Below are 21,143 nucleotides of genomic sequence, written 5' to 3' on the forward strand. Positions count from 1 at the left end.
ATCCTGCGCACTAAGTGGAGAGTTGTTGCCGATGTTCGGTGGACCTTTCATAGCCATGAAGCACGGGATGAAGAATGGTGGATTTCTAGTCCAAGCACCCGCACTTCCTCTGTCTCCGGTATAATTAATTGCTGGGCCAATCTTCAGTTGAAAGTTAGCCGAAGGTGCTACTATCCTGCCAAATTTATTGACCTGTGTATTGCAGGACGTTACATCCGACACTCCAAGGTCGTCATCTGCGAGCCGAGCTTACTGAACTCAATCAGGCTGTGAATCATTAATATCGACAACTATTGGGGAAAACAGCTAGATTTTTGTACTTATTCACAATGACCTCACTTGCATTCTTCAGCCTGTGCCACTTCATGACGATAACCAACACATATGTTTAGCAGCAACGAAAAAGAGACTTACCGTCAGTGTTGTGGGTGCATACCTATCTCCGTCAAGTCCCTTTGATTACGAAAGAATACGAGACACGCCCTCATCACCATCTGATCCGCGGATTATCATGAGGGACTTCAACGATTATCATACACTAGTAGATAACTTGTCGACTGGCTCGATAAATTCTTGTCAGGGTAATAATGTCATGCCGTGCAGGCATGCATGTCATGGTATCAATGGCAATCGTGTAATCGCTTGACATTGACATCCCATGACATGCATTCATGGAATTCATACCAATTATGTAATGACAACTACGTCATGCCACGTCATAAATGTCACGCAGGCATATCATGACACGCATGTCTAGAATATGTCCAGTTAAAGGAATGCATGTCATGTCACCCAATCCACTGGTGTCATGACATGATTGTTATTCATGCCAGGACCATTTTGTAAGATGTTATGTATCAGTATATCCATGACATGAATGAAATGACATGACATGCATCACATGAGTTGAATGGCTATACATACATGTCATGACGTGATGATCATGAATGAGATCAATAACATCAGTCGATGGCGTCGTGATCATTTTCTACCTGGATGCGAGCATGACATTACCAGAATGGCTGGGCATGACATGCATGTCTTCTCATGGAAGTCATGCAGTGACATACATGACATGTCATGCAAAGTAATGCTATTCAAGTCACGAAACGCATGTCATCCGTGTGATGACATTTAAGTGATATGTATGTCAAGTTATGCACGCATGTCATATCGCTCCTACCATTTATGCCCCGACACTCATGCCGTGGTAAATATTTACGATGGCGTTGGACGGACGGATGGATGGATGGATGGATGGATGGATGGATGGATGGATGGATGGATGGATGGATGGATGGATGGATGGATGGAGGGAGGGAGGGAGGGAGGGAGGGAGGGAGGGAGGGAGGGAGGGAGGGAGGGATAGCACGCATACTCTTCTCGTGCAAAATCCCAATAGCTTTTTGAGACCCGGGCCAAGTAGTACAAGTTTCTCGCATTCTTTCCTCGGGACAGCTAGCGCTTTGCGACTGCACCGGCCTTCGCGATCGGCGTTAAATTCGCCAGTCGTTTTCTCGTAGCAGCTAACGCTACGTAAAAGATGTATGACAATCTACAGCCTTCATGATGGGCACAGATAGAGCAGCCTTTAACGTTCCTTCGCCGAAGTATAGAGGCCGTCGTCGTTGTAGGATAGTTCACATGACATAGACAAAGGTACTACGGGCCACTGTGCAGCACTTTTCGCAGATGACATCACAATCCATGTTAATGTCGAGCATGTCCTATCCAGTACTTATCTACAGCCCAACAATCAGCATTTCGTAAGCTCCCGCCCGAACAACCGAAATACAAATCAAGCCGAAGCCGTCATACCGTCGGCGTCCCCGTCGGTCTCGTCTTCCGGCGTCGTGATGACACCATGCTCCCGTTGCACACAAACTTGCTTTCCTTACACAACCATGCTGGTCCACCCGCCGTGGTTGCTCAGTGGCTATGGTGTTGGGCTGCTGAGCACGAGGTCGCGGGATCGAATCCCGGCCATGGCGGCCGCATTTCGATGGGGGCGAAATGCGAAAACACTCGTGTACTTAGATTTAGGTGCACGTTAAAGAACCCCAGGTGGTCTAAATTTCCGGAGTCCTCCACTACGGCGTGCCTCATAATCAGAAAGTGGTTTTGGCACATAAAACCCCATAATTTTTTTAAACATGCTGGTCCACGTGGTAATGCTTTATGGAACATCAAATTATGCTGGATTGCCAGCTACCTGCAAATTGATTGATTTCCACAGTGCGTGGGATATCCAGAATTTTATTTTCTGGAGAGGGTGCGAGACTGTGTTATCTTCTCAGGCCATTCTTTCGTTGAACTCCGCTCCACATAAAACATGGCGTGCAAGGTATAGAAAGCTGAATTTCCTTTGTTTTCGTCTTCGTACAAACAGGGACGCTTCCACGTGTGTGTTCGACGACGGGGTAGCGTGCTTACACCAACGCATTGCCAGAAAGCCAATGGCCCACTTCGTTTGGAGGTGGGGAAAACGCGGGAACAATTCGCCGCTACCAAAAAAAGAAAGCGGTCTTCACATGTGTTGGCAACAACACCACGGGGAGCCATCACCTACGGAAAATGCAGCACGCGAAATCTACATCGCCGGTGCCCTCTGGGTTCTTCTCATCCCCGCGGTTGCCTACCCAGGGGGTGGTACCTTGTACGCGTTCGAAAAGCCGACGTTCTGTTTGGCCTCACGCGATTTGCCTATATTGATCTTGGTCGCGATATCGGCGGGGCCTGGACAATTGCGTGAAGCGAAATGGAACGTCGCCTATTCGAACGCGTACAAGATAGCGACGCACTGGGGACGGGGGAAATTTGACAGAAAGATGAGAGTAAGTAGACAAGAAGCGTTCGAAGCATGCCCGCACACATGCACAAGCGTCCATCGTTGAGTCCGTCATGTACAGGTGGTTGAATAAGTTTTTGGACCACAAGAAGGGCCGCCGGTCTTTTGCGGCCTTGTCCATCACAGACGGACGAAGGGTAGCGTGGAATACTGGTTTTGCTCAATTTCAAACTATTCCGCAAGGCTGTCGACTGTCTCTAACCAAGGGTTATCAAGAATGTTAATCAATAATTTTCGTAGCTATTATGAAATTAAATAATTGGTTGTCATCTAACAGACCACTGGCCAACTCTTCGATGCCTGCAGCGCCTTTGTTGGCGTCATCCTGATGCTATGATAATATAGGAAATTTCAGAGAAAATAGTAACTAAACCCCCAGGGCATCAAACGAAGTTGCATTGGACGAACGTGCACATGTCCGTATCGCAGGAATCACTGAAGCCACCCGCCGCGGTTGCTCAGTGGCTATGGTGTTGGGCTGCTGAGCACGAGGTCGCGGGATCGAATCCCTGCCCCAGCGGCCTCATTTCGATGGGGGCGAAATGCGAAATCTCCCGTGCACTTAGATTTAGGTGCGGTTAAAGGGCCTAAGGTGGTCCATATTTCTGGAGTCCTCTACTGCGGCGTGCCTCATAATGAGTTCGTGGTTTTGACATGTAAAACCCCATAATTTATTTTAACATTTAATCACTGAAGCCGACAGCCTGACTGGTGATGTATAAAATGCTACTCATTGGCACTAACTCAATTCAATAGGGCTGACGCTCAAATTGAAACACGTAAATCAATGCAGTCTATTACTCGAATAACTCTATTTGATCAACTTCATGGCCAGTATTTTGTATATAGCTGATCGGCCCCATGCACATTTTCACATCTCTGCTGGTGCTGGTCTGGTCCACCTACTGATGTTGGAGGTGACGTGCACAAGCAGCTTTGTGTATCGTATACATCGTTCATCTATGCCTTCCTAGTCGTGCGTGGGCCACTTCATGGAAAAACGTAGAACATGTTCTCATAAGCTGTCTTGACGTTTAGCAGCGAAGATGTGCGTTGGAGCAGAAATTTATTGCCCTGGTGATCGTTTTTTCATTATATAGAAAATTTCATTCGCCCATGCAGCTACGCGTCGTCAGATATCTGCTCTGAAAGCCTAACAACAATTTTTAATCATAGTTTAATGAAGTAGACGCGCCTCCTATTTTCGGTGATAGCTCGAAGACGAAGACGAAGACGACGACGAAGACGACGACGAAGACGACTTGCGCTGTGAAGATAGAGCTCGTGCTCTCCCGTCACAGCACAGGTCGCCGTATTTTGGTCGTATTGTGTTGCTTGATCGGCTTGAGAAATTGACTTGTCTAATCGCCGAATCTGCTGAACATGAAATTGATTTTTTTTAATTTTTCATTTTTCTTAAATATTTTCACCTTCATCAAATTAAAGAGTTCAGGCTTCGATATGTTAAACCATATAACCTAATTAATAAATTTTTGCTGCTGCTGCTGCTGCTGCTGCTGCTGCTGCTGCTCCTATGGTGGTAGTGGTGGCGGCGATGTTAGCCTAACAGTCAGTGCTGGCAAATGCTAGGCCCTGAATCTAGAAGACAGAGCTCTTTACCACTTCTTTCGGTGTATACTCAGCCGTTTCGAAGATAATAATTGTGGAGTTTAACGTGTCACTACTACGATTTAATTGTTAGGCATGTTGTAGTGTGGGACTCCGGATTAATTTGGACCACCTCCAATTCTTTAACATGCACCTACACCTAAATACACCCGTGTTTTCAGCACTTCGCTCGCATGGAAATGCGGCCTCATGTTTATCAACGCAACACCTTAGCCGCTAAGCCACTGCGGCGGGTGTTTCGAAGATAACAGGTGTTGCAGACCCGCACGAGGAAGATCTCTTCTCTGGATTCGTCTAATAACCTCGTTTAATAACCTCGTCAACGGGAAATGTGGCAAAGTTTACATAGGGCAAACCGGTTGCTGTGTGAATGATTAGACGCATGAGTATGATAATTTGGTAGCCACAGGCACGGGAGGTAATCTTCCGCTCATTGTAAGGAGTGCGGTGGCACTCCCATGTTAGAGAACGTATCAGTCGTGGGGAAGGCTAAGGCTCACAAAGAAAGAGCGCATGTTCAGCACGGATTTGGGGGTCGTCGTTTTCACAAGTAAACTTAAGTTGTTAGTCCAGCCACTTTTCTGTCGCATTGTCTGTCTGCCTCTCGAATTTTCCCCTTTTTCAAGTTTGCGGGCATTCTCCTAGCATAGTCTATTTTTGTGTATATGCTTGGCCCTAAAATACAAAGATGCCTTTATGCACACGGACATATATCCCGACGCTGCTAGTGTTAGCCGACTTCAGTTTCGGCCATGGCGGCGGATATGGAGCAGCCATTAAACACTACGCGTCAGGTAGTACCGGATCATAGGAGCATGTCCTTATCCATATTGAATTCATGGCTCTTCAAAATTAAATTACGCCTTTCAATGAAGGTACAATCGCAGTGCCCTATACTTTTCTTGGCTTTATCATCTTAGTACGGGTGCTAGTAAGAACCGAGCCTCTCTAGTTCACACAACATTTCTGACTCCTTAGCGCTTTCCTTGGTACTGAGTACCACTCTTTCACCAGAACTTATAACCTTATCAGCGGAAAACCCAACTTACACACGCAAGGCCACGACGAGGCTGGAACAAGAGGACTTCTCTTGAACTGAAATCAACAACTACACAACCTCCGTAAGTCCTTATGCGTGGAAAATACCCCGAGAACAACTCAAGAAGCGTAATTCCCTGTCATTGTTGAGGATTACGGACACCACGCCGCTCAAGCGCGTATATCCTTTCGTAATGATATATATATATATATATATATATATATATATAAAGAAAGAAAGAAAGAAAGAAAGAAAGAAAGGACTGCACAATATCCCTTTCCGCCTTTGTCTTTTCGGAACCAAAGGCTCTAGAGCATTAAACTGTCGGAGTGCATCCGCACTGTGTTTTCTGCCTCGGCAGGTGCGCACCATCTGTTGTCGAAACGGATGCTTTTTAGTTCTCTACCCCAATGCGACAGGGAACACTTTGCTGAGGCATGTCAGGCAGTGCGTGCACTGCGGTGTTTTAGTGTGTGACTTTCTGACAGATTGTGACTTCACTGTGTGACGCAGGATTGTACGGTGCACTGCATAACACTAGGAACGCCTTTGCGGGCTACGTGACAGTGCCCGCAGAAACAGTTTGTGTGTACGTGCGTGTGTGTGTAGTTTTTTTTAATCCTTCTCTCTCTCACCTACCGCATCCCCTCGCCCCTCCCCCAGTACAGGGTAGCCAACCGGAGATAATCTCTGGTTAACCTCCCTGTCTTTCCTTTGCCTTTCTCTCTCTCTCTCTCTCTCTCTCTTAGTGTGTCAGGGCTATGGGCCGCGGAAAGAAAAAGCCAGATAGGAAAATTCTGGAGCCTTTCTTCTATACCATTAGGAAGGCAAGCAGGTGCCTGAGCGTGATATCTCTAATCCTCAGTGACCGGAAATTAAGTTTCTTGAGTAGCCATAGTGAGCAAACAAGTCATACCGGGCAACTTGTTTCGGTAGATTAGGTTTCTTGAGTTGGTATTGCGATAGTTTTCGTGCATGCTTTGGAGTACTGCCTGAGGTTGAACAGGGTGCTATTCTTGATCTGCACGAAATTTTTAAAATGAGAAAAATATACGTTATGGTAACTACTATTACTATTACTTTACTTACTAATATTTCAGTGAGATTTAGTGCGATAGCAATTCGGAGATTCAACCAATATACGATCTTGTCTCGCACCAAATATTCGCTTTGAACGAATTTCAAGTTTGTTACTAAACACACTCGGAGACATTTATGCGAGAATTCCACGAAAATTTCATTCAGACAATTTTTTTTTTCCGCGGGGATCATTTTTACGTGACTACTCTTATTTATAGACTTTTATCAGAACTACTTTTACTTTTATCAGAACTACGGTCTGTCACACAAACTGTAGGAGTGACTGAAGTCGTTTTCCAATAGCTGACTACTACGTTCACCTGGAGAAGGCGAAAGCTGTGAAAGCTCTTTGGTTGCCCCTTTGATGCCAATGCCACCTCGCGGCCCACAGCGCTTCAATTCCACCTTCGGGCTGCTCGGCGGCCTCGTGTTCGACCAGATCTACATTCCGGCTCTTCGCGTTCTTCTGCCGTAACACCTTCATAATGGCGCATCTTTTTTTTTTTTTGTACGAGCGAAATTCCAAACGTGTGACGCGTTCCTACGGCATTTCAATGTGACAGCAGTCATGCGGGCAATGGAGGCGCATTCGCGCCGTTGGTGCCACCGTCGTGCACGTCGCGGTAACGACACCGCATGCACGGCCCGCTCGTGAAATGTTGCAAGGTCTCCAGAGATGTGAAATGCGCTTGGCTGCGAAAACTGGCTGCGAAGTCACGTGGACGCGCCGTAACGCCCCGCTAAGTCGACTCTGCAGGGCAACGCTCTGCCTTCCGTTGTCGGCATGATCGCCGTGCTCGCACACGCTGGCGTTCCTGCCATGAAGCTGCGTGCGCATCACACCGCGGGGCATACGCCGGTCTGAGCAGAGCGGATGTAAGCGTCAAGCTAAGTCTATCTATAGTCCTTTCACTGGGCGCTCACAAACGGTTTTCCGTCGGTCTCATCTCGCCGGTGTAAGGCCGCTGCCGCGGCGTTCCTTGTCACCTCAGCGCTGTCTGGTTTTGTCCCAGGGCACTATTTCTTCTGCGCAGCGCCAGTGGTCTCGCATGTTGCGCTGCGCCAGCATGTCGTCTCCGTGCATTGGCTAGGACACTGTTCGAAGAGCTATACAGCAATGCTGAGCCTTGCTATAGCCCTTAACGCCGGGAACTCAGGCAAACCTGAGCATTTCTCGGCGAACATTTGCCATTTTGACAATATCTATCTATCTATCTATCTATCTATCTATCTATCTATCTATCTATCTATCTATCTATCTATCTATCTATCTATCTATCTATCTATCTATCTATCTATCTATCTATCTATCTATCTATCTATCTATCTATCTATCTATCTATCTGTCTGTCTGTCTGTCTGTCTGTCTATCTATCTATCTATCTATCTATCTATCTATCTATCTATCTATCTATCTATCTATCTATCTATCTATCTATCTATCTATCTATCTCTAGGGGGGGCGCTTATGGGGCTCCAGCCCCCCCCCCTCGAAATTTTTTCGTGCTGTCATGCGCCACCCACCAAAACAACTCCCGGCGCCGGAAATCGTGCTCGATTTTGTCTAGGATGTCCGTTTCATGCTCGAAAAGACATTTTAGCGCGAACATTGCGAAATCAGGCTGGATTTCGCGGCAACGCCCATGTACCGGGAGTCGCATACCGCATGGAGGCCCATCCAAGCGCAATATTTCCAAGGGCGTTTTCATGGTGACCGGGCTCGTCTCGAAATCTCGCGGAGGCCCCGGAAACTACGGAGCGCTTGGATTTCAATTCCGAAACTTTATGGGTATAATATTCTCATAACCTTCTGATGCCATAGGCGCATTGACATTTCTAAACTCGTGCTCTAGATTTATTTTTCTACTTGGACTTTTATTTGCGAGGACACATTGAGTCTCTTTTTCTTTCCTTTTTTTTTTTGGTTCTCGCTACCCTCGGGCTGCCGATCAAGCCAAAGCGCATGCGTTTTTCTCGTGCTGCATCGACCACCGCGCGGCGCACTTCTATGTGCGTTCGTTTTTCTCTGGCCGACTGGATTTTCGCCTGGCAGAGTTTTGGACGCTTTCTGGCTAGCAGACGAGAAAAAGAAACAGTGCATAGTCGCTCGTCGCCAGCACTGCGGGGACTCGACAGATTGCAACGCGTTCGCTTGAGCGCAACCTCCCGGTAAAATTTTGTCTCGCCGGTGTAGGATACTGAGCAGTATGCGTACGGCTCTCTCTAGACCAAGTGTCTCACGTTTTCTTCAATATTCCTTCGGTAGCCATACTAGGTGCGCAAAGTAGGCATTCGATTGTAGCCAACATGCTTTCCTTTGCGTTATTTAATTTCGGCGCCCCGGACCTCACAACCGAAAGAAAAAGACATTGTTGCGGCGCAGCGAATCGCCGTATGATGAAAGTTCCATTTTGTCACTTGTTTTGCTGAAAGTAATGGGCCACGGGACGCTTCATTTGCCGGATACTCTTATTATATTTTTGCGATAGCATCTATATGGAGACTCCAGGCGCATTACTGCCGTCGCCCTCACGTTCCGTCTAAATAAATTCCAAGGGCGATAACATCGTGACCACTCGCCGTATGCTGTATGTGAGAGTGAAAGCGCAAGGGGGGTAGGCATGGGTGAGCCGATGATGGTGGCTCAGTCTTTGTGCGCAAGGGAGAAAAGCGGGGAGGAAGCGCGCCGCCTTCCGTCGCGCGCGATACATCGGGGGAGTGGATGGAATGGGTGCGGGATCTAGAACTCTCTGAATCTGTGATTGAGCAAAATGTTTATTTGCCTTATTTGGCGCATCATATTAAGTGATCTTTTATTAGATACGTAGATTTTTTGCAGACTTATACGTATATCTAGATACCTTGCTGCGAGGTTTTGTGTATACGTGGAGTGAACTTTGTTTCCCGTGACACTTTTTGCCCTTTATCAAGCTGTATCTTCACATTTGTATATTCCATTGTATCTTCGCATTTTTATTGTACGAAGGCGAGTCAAATGAAAGTGAGCCAACTCGCCCCGCGCAATAATGGTTCGGTTCATTACTTGCGAGGCATGCGTATAGCACATAGACATCTCATTTACAAGAATGACATGCAATGTTGAGGATAAATGTTCTTTAATGTTCTCATACACTTGGTTTACCATGATCGCGTGACATAATGAACACTCCAAAAGTTGAACAGCGTGGAGTGGTCAGGTTTTTGACAGATGAAGGTATTTCTCAAAAAGAAATTAGTCACCGTATGGCTGCCATGTGCGCTGAACATTGCATTTCATTGGCCACTGTGAGGCGCTTGAGCAAACGGTTCAAAGAAGGGCATGAAAATTGCGAAGACGGTCCATGGCCGCCGGGTCAAAGCCACCGTGCAATCACCCCCAACACAATTGCAAAGGCTGATTAGACATAAACGGTGGGTAAGCATCGATGAATTGGCAGGGTGTGTGAACACCAGTCATAGTTCGGGCCACATTTCCACATTTTGGTTATCGGCTCTTGTGTGCGCAATGGATGCCCATGATTTTGAACGATCGCCAGAAGAAGAAGTTCGGCGCTGCCTTGACTTATCTAATCCTGTATCACGATGAGGGTGACGACTTTTTGTCTGCAATTGTGACCGGGGACGAATCATGGGGCCTCTACTACTAGCCTGAAACACTGCGGCAAAGCTTACAGTGGAAACATTTGAATTCACCACCCCCCAAGGAAAAAAAAGGCCGTCATTTCTGACGGAGAGGTGTTGACTTCTTTTTTCGATCGTCAGGGGCTATTATTGATCGAGTTTACTAAACCTGGATGGACTATCAATCGTTTCCGATATTGTGAAACGTCGCACCGGCTGCGGGTCGCAATCAAGAACAAACGACGTGGAAAATTGAGCAATGGGATCATCTTGTTCCACGACATTGCGCGTCCCCACGTCGCTGATGTGGTTAATACAAAACTGGCAAAGTTCAAGTGGGAAACGCTGCAACATCCGCTATACAGCCCAGACCTGTCGCCTTGCAGCCTCCACATTTGGGAGCATCTGAAAAAACTGCTCAAAGGAACTAAATTCGTGTCGGACGATGACGTAGAGTCAGTTACAGATCTTTGAAGCAGCAACCCAAGGAGTTTTATGAGACGGGAATTACGCGATTCGTTTGTCAGCGGGACAAATGTCTAAATGCTCACGAAGACTACTTTTAAATAAATTACCCCGTTTGTCATATATTCGCAATGGCTCACTTTCATTTGACTCGCCCTTGTATATTTTGCAGAACTGCTGCTTTTTATATGTGCTCTCAGTTGAGACTATAATTTCGGTGCAACTACGCGCAATACACAACCGGTGACAGCTGCTCCTGCGCAATACATTCTAACAGAGGACAGCGTCATTGAGATTTTTGCTTGATCGGTGCATAGGTACAAAAACATAAACAAGGTTCTTGAATCACAGAGAGTGAGAGAGCGAGAGAGAGAGAAATGCACATGAGAGAAAGACCGGGAGGCTAACAAATTTTCATTAAGATATTTGTCCTCAACTTGTACGTTTCATGACCTTTACATTTTTCGTATCAGCGGCATGCACTCAGTGCTTTGCGAGTTTTAAAGTGATATAGTTGTAAAGTTCGTGTGACATTTGTTTCACTTATTAAATATACAGAAAACATGGAAGCATTGATATCAGCTATTTCGGGCGCAATTTTGAGAAACACGAGTATATTCTTTTATGAAAAAGTACATACTTGTCTTGGATTCGTTTGCAGCATTTTTGGCAAAGGCAACGCAGTCATTATCAAGATGAAGCTTTAGCTCGGATGCTCCTATGTAAATACATGTAAAAGGAGAATTCGTTTTTCTCGGCGACTACTGCACCAAATTTGACGAGGCTTGTTGCCTTTAAAAGAAAAACTTAAAATCTAATGATTGTTGGTTTCCAATTTTTGAGTTAGGTCTTTAAGTTTTTATTAAAAATTGGCAAAAATCGCAATTTTTCAAAGAAAGGAACTATCAAGTTTACAACTCTGTCACTCAGAAACAAAAAACGATAATACAATTCTGTGAATTGCATATAATAGTACATCTAAAGCGGACAAAATTGATATGCTATACATGAATCTCAAAAAATTTAGTGATATGTAAATACAGCTTTTGCAGAACCTTTGTAAACAACGTAACAAATTCACGTAAGATATAAAATGACAAATCAAATTTGTCCGCTTTCAATGGCCTAATGGATGATGTTTACAGAACTGCAATATCTGTTTTTGATGCAGAGTTATTATTTGTAAACTTCGTTCTTCTATTTTTTTCGGACGTCAGAATCTTTGAAAATTCTTTTAACAATATCCAGGGCCTAAATCGAAATTCTGCTCCCAACAGTCACTCGAATTTCACTGTCTCTCTCAAGTGCAACAAATTTGATTAAAATCGGTCCAGGGGTTATTTCAGAAAGACGATTTGGCGTTTTACATGTATTTGAATAGGCCACGTCAGAGTCGGGCCCGAGCTAAAGTTCCTCTTAATGTTTAATGTATTTGATCCCTCGACTGTTTCTATAAGGAGGAGGCCGAGCTGCAAAGTGAGCCCCCCCCCCCCCCAACGCAAACGAAATTTCTGGCTACGCCACTGCTATCTATCTATCTATCTAATCTATCTATCTATCTATCTATCTATCTATCTATCTATCTATCTATCTATCTATCTATCTATCTATCTATCTATCTATCTATCTATCTATCTATCTATCTATCTATCTATCTATCTATCTATCTATCTATCTAATCTATCTATCTATCTATCTATCTATCTATCTATCTATCTATCTATCTATCTATCTATCTATCTATCTATCTATCTATCTATCTATCTATCTATCTATCTATCTATCTAGCTAGCTAGCTAGCTAGCTAGCTAGGTAGCTAGGCACCTAGTCACCTATGTCTTGGTGCTGTCATGATCGTTTCTTCAACTGGGTAGGTATGAAAATTGTCATAGTGTGACAAGAGTGCATGAGGAACAAAATGATAGGTCATGACATGAATATAATAAGATGTCTGTCATGTAGGTCATGGAACAGCCACTTACGTCTTGGTGCTCTCATGGTCGTTACGTATACTTGGCATGTGCCATAATCGTGATAGTATAACATGATTGTATAACGAACATAAATGATAGGTCATGACATGAATGTCATGACACGCATGTCATGTAGGTCTTGTAACAGCTGCCTACGTTTTGGTATGTGCCAAAATTGGCACAGTGTGTGTGACAAGAGTGTATGACGAACATAAATGATAGGTCGCGACAAGAATGTCGTGACATGCGTGTCATGTAGGTCGTGAAACCGCCGCCTATGCCTTGTTGCTCTCATGGTGACACTCATGCACTACTCATGCACAAACACTCATGCACACTCGTGAGTGTCATGAGGGTAGGTGCCTAGCTAGCTAGGTAGCTAGGCACCTAGTCACCTATGTCTTGGTGCTGTCATGATCGTTTCTTCAACTGGGTAGGTACGAAAATTGTCATAGTGTGACAAGAGTGCATGAGGAACAAAATGATAGGTCATGACATGAATATAATAAGATGTCTGTCATGTAGGTCATGGAACAGCCACTTACGTCTTGGTGCTCTCATGGTCGTTACGTATACTTGGCATGTGCCATAATTGTGATAGTATAACATGATTGTATAACGAACATAAATGATAGGTCATGACATGAATGTCATGACAGGCATGTCATGTAGGTCTTGTAACAGCTGCCTACGTCTTGGTATGTGCCAAAATTGGCACAGTATGTGTGACAAGAGTGTATGACGAACATAAATGATAGGTCGCGACAAGAATGTCGTGACATGCGTGTCATGTAGGTCGTGAAACCGCCGCCTATGCCTTGGTGCTCTCATGGTGACACTCTTGCACCACTCATGCACAAACACTCATGCACACTCGTGAGTGTCATGAGGGTAGGTGCCTAGCTAGTTAGCTAGCTAGGCACCTAGCCACCTATGTCTTGGTGCTGTCATGATAGTTTCTTCAACTGGGTAGGTACGAAAATTGTCATAGTGTGACAAGAGTGCATGAGGAACAAAATGATAGGTCATGACATGAATATAATAAGATGTCTGTCATGTAGGTCATGGAACAGCCACTTACGTCTTGGTGCTCTCATGGTCGTTACGTAAACTTGGCGTGTGTCATAATTGTGGTAGTATAACAGGATTGTATGACGAACATAAATGATAGGTCATGACATGAATGTCATGACACGCATGTCATGTAGGTCTTGTAACAGCTGCCTACGTCTTGGTATGTGCCAAAATTGGCACAGTATGTGTGACAAGAGTGTATGACGAACATAAATGATAGGTCGTGACAAGAATGTCATGACATGCGTGTCATGTAGGTCGTGAAAAGCCGCCTATGCCTTGGTGCTCTCATGGTCGTTTCATTAACTTGGTATGTACCAAAATTGGCACAGTACGTATTGCAAAAGCGCATGACGAACATAAATGATAGGTCATGACATCCCTGTCATGTAGGTCATGAAACAGGCGCCTACGTCTTGGTGCTGTCACGGTCGTTTAGTTAACTTGGTAGGCTCCCCACAAACTGCTTTGCATAACTTTAATTTGCACAGGGCGTGGGATCTGCCGGTTTTCTTTTTTGTTAGGGGGGGGGGGGTGATGAGAGCGGGGGAGTGAGGCCGCCTTCGATCGACGAGGGTGCATTCGCAGATGCGACCGCCGCAATCCGTAGAGTGATGAGGATGCCACCAAACATTTACGTGCGGATGCATTCGTCTTTGAAAAGGTCAACAAAGAATCTAGATCGTAACTGGTTGAGCAATGCGAAAAACAAAGGCTGCTTGCCTATTACGCGTACCGGAATGTGGAAATCGAAGCTGGCTCCAAGTGCTGCACCTCTGTACAATGCTCTCTGTAAACGAAACATATTTCGCCCGTATACCTTGGGGTTCCGTTTAACGAGATGCTGCAGTACTAAATTCGGGAGTTTTATGTTTCCCAAACGACAACATGATTATAAGGCACGCCGTAGTAGGGGACTCCGAATAATTTTGGCCGCACTGGGTTCTCTAAAGTTCAGCTAAATCTGTGTGCATGAGTGTTTTTTGCATACCGCTCCCGTTGTAACGTGGTCTAAATTGAACCCGTGGCATCGAGTTCAGCAGCGCGATTCGCCGCAGCCACTGGGCTGGCGCGGCGGATCCAGGGCTTATCATGTTCGGTTCCGTCTGTGGTATTTCAGATCCCGCATTTCTTAAACGCATTGCACACTATGGCAGGCGGGACTCACGATTAGAATGCGGCATATGGACAACACTTATCGCAGTTTTCGTTTCGTATTCAATTCTAACGCAGATGTCATATATTAGAGAATCTTCATAAACGAAAGTGTGCATTAGAATGGAGTAAACATTTCTTTAATAAATACGAAAAATTCGAAATTTGGATACAGGCAGAGTCGATTATTAAAAAAAAAGCCATATGAAGAGAAAACAACAGAAACTAACCAATAAACAAAATAATGAGAGTACAAAACACAGTCAGAAGTCTATAACGAAATGGCACACACTCTCAGGGCCATTCTCTAGACCCCGGAGAAAATAAGTACGAGTTATGTTTATGGACTACAAGAACAGTACAGGCACGTACAACTATTCTGAACACAGAGGAACATTAAAAAAATGCGCAGTAACTATAGTTCACAAGAAACTTGTCAAATCACTGTGTACGAGAAAATCTAGTAGCGCGTTAAGAGCCAATTTCTGTTTGTTGAGGCACGACCAGAGTCCGAAGACTCTGCCCACACATGAATATCTTAGCGGTGCTCTAAGAATGCTGCTTCTAAAGCGAGGTGGTCATTCATATTGTGCGGGGGTGTGCTGGGGCGCTTGTCAATGCATTTAACTGCGGTTGCTTCCAATTGTTTTTTTAAACTGCTGCATAATCAGCTTCCACAGAGATAAAGGTAAGCGTGAAATTATAGAAACAGGTGCCATAATCAGCGAAGGTTACACGTGCGTTAGTACACCATCAGTTTTGTTATCTCAAAGAGAAATTTTGTGATTAAACTCAGCAGTAAGACAGGTAGGGCGCGTCGAGTGGCTGTGCGATTATGTGCACAGGGTGTCGCAGCTAACGTGAGCCAAGGTGTTTGAGGGAAGATACGATCTTAAGACCGAAGATGTTCAGTCGTCATACTTCTGACCACAGGTCATATAATCGTATCTTGCACCGTGATTTTGTTAACCTTCCTTTTCTTTGAATACCTTGACTAACGTTAGCTGGGAACTGCGATGTACGAACGCGCAGAATTTCCAATAAACGTCAGTTGCTAGAAATGCGCTTCCATATGTGTTATTGTGCGCCTTACTCCGTTCCCGTGTTCTAAGCACAGTTCGGCATGGCGCTGCTTCTGTAGCGTTCTTTTAAAGATTCCTTCAAATGACCTAACGAGCAGCTGCTGCCAACCGTCGGTGCGTTAAGGCTAACTCCTGCTGCGACTGGGGGTCCGAAGATGTCGAATTCGGTTTTCTCGTGGAGCAGTAAGGAAACGTGAGTCTGGGCCCAATATTCAGGACGTTTGACAAAGACGTTTATATTTATATATTCACAAGGAAATTCGAAGTAGTACAGAAAAAGTTCCTGATGAAGTTGTAGCAACCGGTGACTCTCGCCATCCGTTGCTCCTTTTATGCCCTGCGTGGTTCTGTGACTTCCCCCAATCCGGCGTCAGGAGACCGACGACATCAGGTCCCAGCAATCTGGAGGTCAGTTGCCCTTTTCCTCCCAAGGGAGCTTTGTCGGAAACACAGGCACATCACTGAGCACAAATAGGGGAAGGGGGGGGGGAAGCCTATACGCTGACTCCGATCGTACACTGACCGCGTCTCCGGCGTGGACGTGCCAATTTGTGCGGCTGACAAGTGGTAGCCGTATGCTTGCTAATTGACCAAACCTATCCTGACCGAGGTACTCCCGGGTCGGCCATAAATCATCCGTTTTGAGAACCATTTTGACGAGGCCGTCGGCCCGTTCCCCATAATTGCGCTAGCAGTGAACGGAGGTTGCCGCGGGCTGAACGGCCGATCACAACATCGCCGTATTCAGAAATGCGCCTTAACTTGAAGCTCACGCTTGACTTGATCTCAATGATGCCTGTCGCAAACTTGCCTAAGGAAACGCAATAAGTGTCCTACGCGCTTGTGAGGCGCCACCAATATCAACACCAGCATGAGCTTCGAGTTTAAATGCATTTCTGAATACGGGGGGTAAGTGAACACGAGATGCGATGAAGCGTGCAGAACACGCGTGCGGTACAAGAGCATTTCGCGTGCGTAGAGCGAGACAGACAGAAGAGCAAGTAGCCGATAGGAGATGACGCATGGCTGGCCCGAAAAGCGGTAACGACGAGTGACCAGGGACGACAGGCGAGACAGAGCTTTGCGTAATGATTGGTGAGCGGAGCAACCGCAGGCATGTGTCACTTTATCTAGTAGCGCTGTGCTACATGCACACGGTGCAGCAAACCAAATTTATAATCGATAGTTTTGGGGATATTGACCTTAAATTAGCGCGTGATGTGCGCAGCACGGGGTCATACAGTCATGACTTCGCGATAGCTCTCAACGCGCTACCGCAGAAGACTGAAAGCTGACCAGTAAATTTAAGATCATAAGAGAACGGCAAGAAAGAAACTACTAATCTCGCGGTTATGTCCGAGTCAACGGGTGGATGTATTAGTGTGGATAATTGCTGCTTAAGGGTACCATGTGCGATAACAAGTTGTTTGCATCAAAAACTGAATTACATTTCGATCTGAAATCTCTTCTTGAAACAATCTCACTTATTGTGCTTTTTTAATTTTCTTTCCCAAGTTTGACTTTACGGCTGTCACCTGCTTGAATCCGAGTAGTATATTTTGACGGTGAACTGGTAGATGTCGTTAAACTTATATTTCCATGACTGGTAGGAATTAATTGCTTTCTTTTTGTCTCTGAGAACAGTTTTTTTTTTCGGAAAAGGGACATAGAAGGGAGAGGTGTGTGAAACATTTTGACTTTCTCAAGTGAAAATTGGCTTGGATGGAAATTGAATTGAATTCTGGGGTTCTCACGTGCCAAAACTACGATTAGATGATGAGGCACGTCGTACTGGGGGACTATACATTAATTTTGACCACTAGGGGATCTTTAACGTGCCCCCAATGCACGAGACACGGGCGTTCTTGTATTTTTCTCCAATCGAAATGCGACCGCCGAAGCCGGGATTTGATCCCGCGATCTTTGTGCTTAGCACCGCGATGCCATAGCCGCAAGCCAGCGCGGCGGGTTCGGACGTAAAGCAGGAAAGGTCGGTATCTATGCCCGTTTGCGCGAAACATGTTAAAGTTCACAGTTCAAGTAAAAACTGACGTGCGACATGACAAATATTTCAACGAGCTCGTATGGACGTTATCTACAAGAACGACTTTCTAGCAACAAACACTCACAGGACGGTTACAAGTGTGCAGGCGAATGTTCAAGCTTTACTTGTGTTGCGGACTAGACGTTCTCGCTCCGAATTTCGAGCTTGCCGAATCACTTAGGTTTCTGAAGGTCCTGCTGCCTCCATTACTGCTGAGCGCAAAGAATCTTCTATAGCGGTATGGTTTAAACTACTACGCTCCTCTCCGATGCTCGATTGCTTGCCGCCTTTCTAAGCTTGTCCTAGCGCAGCCGGGCGCGCCGAGCGAGTCACCGCTCCCGTGAGCACCATCTGCTTAACGCAATGAGGACCCGCCGTGGTTGCTCAGTGGCCATGGTGTTGGGCTGCTGAGCACGAGGTCGCGGGATCGAATCCCGGCCACGGCGGCCGCATTTCGATGGGGACGAAATGCGAAAACACCCGAGTGCTTAGATTTAGGTGCACGTTAAGGAACCTCAGGTGGCCGAAATTTTCGGAGTCCTCTACTACGGCGTGCCTCATAATCAGACAGTGCTTTTGGCACGTAATACCCCATAATACACACACACACACACACATATATATATATATATATATATTATGCGGCGGCAAACGCTTGCGGCCTCACCGACTCACAAAGGTAAAGGCGAGGCGTCACTGCGCCGCAGCAAAGCTTCCACGATCCTGCGTGAGCGATCGGTGGGCACCACCGCCTGTAATGCACGGAGGGCAAAACCATGTGGTGGTGTTGCAGGAGACCAAACTTTGCGTCACGTGCTCTCTCATTGATCGAAGCGCAGGCGGCATCGCGTGCGCTTCAACCAATGGGACCGCGTTTTGGTGCGCTGCGAAGGTCTGCGCGAACACCGACCACACACAATTGAGGAACTAGCTAACGAAGAGTTAACGCTTTAAAGTTGCGCGTGACAATTCTTCGCGTCCGTCTAGAGAACCATTTTCAGGTCATTTGTCATTGGCACTCACACTACTTTCAGATATTTCTAGAAACAGGATAATCTGGCGACAATATTTTATAGAGGCCTGCAAGCAATGTTTCGGAAGCTAAGCCATCTGGTAAGTTATGACGGTACCTGAACACTAGGAATGGCGCCGCCGCCTAATGCGAGCGAAAGATTTAGAACAATTTTAAAAGCTTATCGTTCTGGTTCCTATGCACGAGCGCGGTTAACAATAAATGAGGCTCCCGCCTAGGGTGTTGGAAGACACCGTTTCTATAATTTCTTACCTTGGTCTTTTCTCATTCCTCCCATACTTGATACCCTCGCCCATTTTGGTATGCGTGATTCTGTAAAAATCTCGATATGATTATGGTCGTTGCTTTGCGGAATGGAATTACGCTTTCATCACATGCTCGTTTTGTTTGTTTCGTAATCGAGCAAATAAACCATACTGTTCTGGAAGTATTTAAAACCTCAAATCTTACTGCAATTGCCGTCGCTCTATATTTAGTGTGCTTTTCATAAGCTGAAATTGCAACGGAACAAAGGACAGGAGTATTGGCTTCAGCTGCTGCACAGGTGGCAGTATTAAAAGTATAAAGTGTCTTCTGATTCTGTGCCATCTATTCGCTTTGCATATATTTCATAAAGGCTTCCGTTCTTTTTGCTTTTTCGAAAGAATAATGGGATTAGAGGAAAGGGCGGGAGGAGGACGCATATTCGTGGTGCGCACGTAAAAGTAATGACGTCATGCAGTCTGCACAAAAGCCCCAATTGACGATAGCAGTGACCGCGAGCCTATGTTCTAACGAATAAATCCAGGAAGTCGAGAAATCAGAACAACACCTTCAAGCGGCAGCGTGCATATCTTATCCGATAAATGACCCTATAGCCCACGCAGAGTTGCTGTTTTTATGAAAACGTGACGGGCAAGTTGGGGCTGATTTTACTTTCAAAGCAGGGCCATTTGGAAGTGGCTTCGATAGGCAAGTCCGAAAGAAGCCACGCAGGTGCGGGGGAAAAGAGTTATGTCGGCCGGTCGCTGTTGTAGGCCGAACGCGGGGTTGTAAAAAAACGAAGGAACGCAGTTGGAGATCGTTGGGACAGCACGCGCGACGTCAGAGTCTTGTAGTAGCTGCCGTATAGGGAAGATAGGAGTGGGACGGGAGAATGGGGAGCACCACCACAAGTTACGAAAGAACGAGGCCCCTCAACGCGAGGCCCTCCTAAAGGGAAGGCCGAGGCTACGCGCGCGCAAAAAGGAAAAGGTGGAAGATTGGAGCAAACGGTAAGGGAAGAGTACCCCACGCAAGCTGGTGCCGCGCATGCGTGCAACTACTCCCTTTCCCCTAACTCCGTCTCCCCATTTCTCCCTTCTCTCTCTCGCCCCCGACGCGTGTGATGACGGCGCGGTGCTTTCGGCGGAGCGCGCCAAAAAGCTCCGGAACGCAGCGCCGCCGAGTTGGCGCGCAGATCTGGGAAAGCGTCGTCGAAGGCTCGCTTCGGGAGCGGGCCGCACTCGACGCGCTCGTAAAGAACGGGAAAACTTTGCTCCGCTTCTTTTAGAGGAAGGGAGGAACTCGGTGCGCGTGGCGTGGAAGCGGCAAGTCTCGCAGGGGAAGTGTTAAGACTCGCGCTGCTTCTGCTTCTTGACTGCGTGGTGAAAGAGCGTTGTATTGCGTTTTTGCATTACTTTTCGCTTGTCACCAATGCTCGGTGCCAAGCGGGGAAGACTGACATTGCCTTAGCTGTCATTCGGTTGCTGTCATTCGGTGTTGTGAATACTGTTTTCATAGAGTTTGTGTTACTGCGCGGATTGGAAAGAAGCGAGTGAAGATGTCTTCGAGATTCCCATGAAAGAGATATAGAGGTAAGGCGATTTCTTTCACCTTGTACATAACGATGCACAGTTTATTATATTGTTTCTCTTAGATTGTTGAGCGCTTGTGGTTGCCACAAATGACAGTGTATAGGAAAAGTACGGCATTATCAAGCTAGTTTCGTGGATTATTTTCCCCAAAAGTTAAAGCGTACAAGGGAAAAGGTAAAAAAAAACAAATTGGTAGGCCGACATTTTAGAGTTACATCCTGTTGCTCGAAAATTCAACGCGTTTGCTAAGACACTAAATATTTTT

At 46.0% G+C, this 21,143-nt stretch overlaps 1 protein-coding gene across 1 annotated transcript in view; it reads left to right on the forward strand.

Moving 5' to 3' along the window:
• The first annotated feature begins 20,472 nt into the window (after positions 1–20,472).
• The window catches only part of LOC126536662 (cholecystokinin receptor type A-like), a 288,019-nt gene continuing 287,348 nt past the window's right edge, over positions 20,473–21,143 (forward strand). The window contains exon 1 of the mRNA XM_050183690.2: positions 20,473–20,878. The gene's annotated coding sequence lies outside the window, so the exon portion shown is untranslated. The remainder of the gene's footprint in view (positions 20,879–21,143) is intronic.

This window comes from Dermacentor andersoni, chromosome 4 (assembly GCF_023375885.2).
Source record: "Dermacentor andersoni chromosome 4, qqDerAnde1_hic_scaffold, whole genome shotgun sequence".
In the NCBI taxonomy this organism is placed as follows: Eukaryota; Metazoa; Arthropoda; class Arachnida; order Ixodida; family Ixodidae; genus Dermacentor; species Dermacentor andersoni.